Below are 776 nucleotides of genomic sequence, written 5' to 3'. Positions count from 1 at the left end.
GTTGATAAGAGAACTATGAACCGAGAACAAAAACTGGATGAAAATCATGATGTCGAAACGCTGTACATTTCTTAGCATGTTAAACTTGTAGTAAAGTCTCTTTATTACCTGTTAACTTTATGGATACAACGATGATAGAAAGTAAAGGAGTCACGAGCAGAGGACTGAAAAAACGAACAGGATGATATCAGATAACATACAAACCATGGGCTAAGACAAAACTTACGCACATTATAGGCTAACGATAAAACCTGAGTAAAACAAAACTATATGTTGAAAATGTTTTTATAGTTGGAAGGAACAAGTTTCGTGAGAAAATTCCCCCCAGGATTTCCGAGATTAAAGTGCGCGTAGATAGAAAAAAATCAGACTTGTGAGAAGAAAACAAAAATGGAAAATTTTATAATTACATACAATTATTAAGCGACTTACAATAAAAAGTAGATATATCGATAAAATAATAGTAACACTTTTTCTCTTACTTCTACCACTTGTTTATTAATCCTTCTTTTAACCAGTTTAATGAACCATATAATCCCGCTTTAAACAGTTTAATGAACCATGCTATCATGTTTTAACCAGTTTAATGAACCATGCTATCATGTTTTAACCAGTTTAATGAACCATGCTATCCCGTTTTAAACAGTTTAATGAACCATATAATCCCGTTTTAAACAGTTTAATGAATCATGTTATCCCGTTTTAAACAGTTTAATGAATCATGTTATCCCGTTTTAAACAGTTTAATGAATCATGTTATCCCGTTTTAAACAGTT

This window comes from Limulus polyphemus, unplaced genomic scaffold (assembly GCF_000517525.1).
Source record: "Limulus polyphemus unplaced genomic scaffold, Limulus_polyphemus-2.1.2 Scaffold3852, whole genome shotgun sequence".
Classification (NCBI taxonomy): Eukaryota; Metazoa; Arthropoda; class Merostomata; order Xiphosura; family Limulidae; genus Limulus; species Limulus polyphemus.
This window is presented reverse-complemented; position numbering follows the sequence as displayed.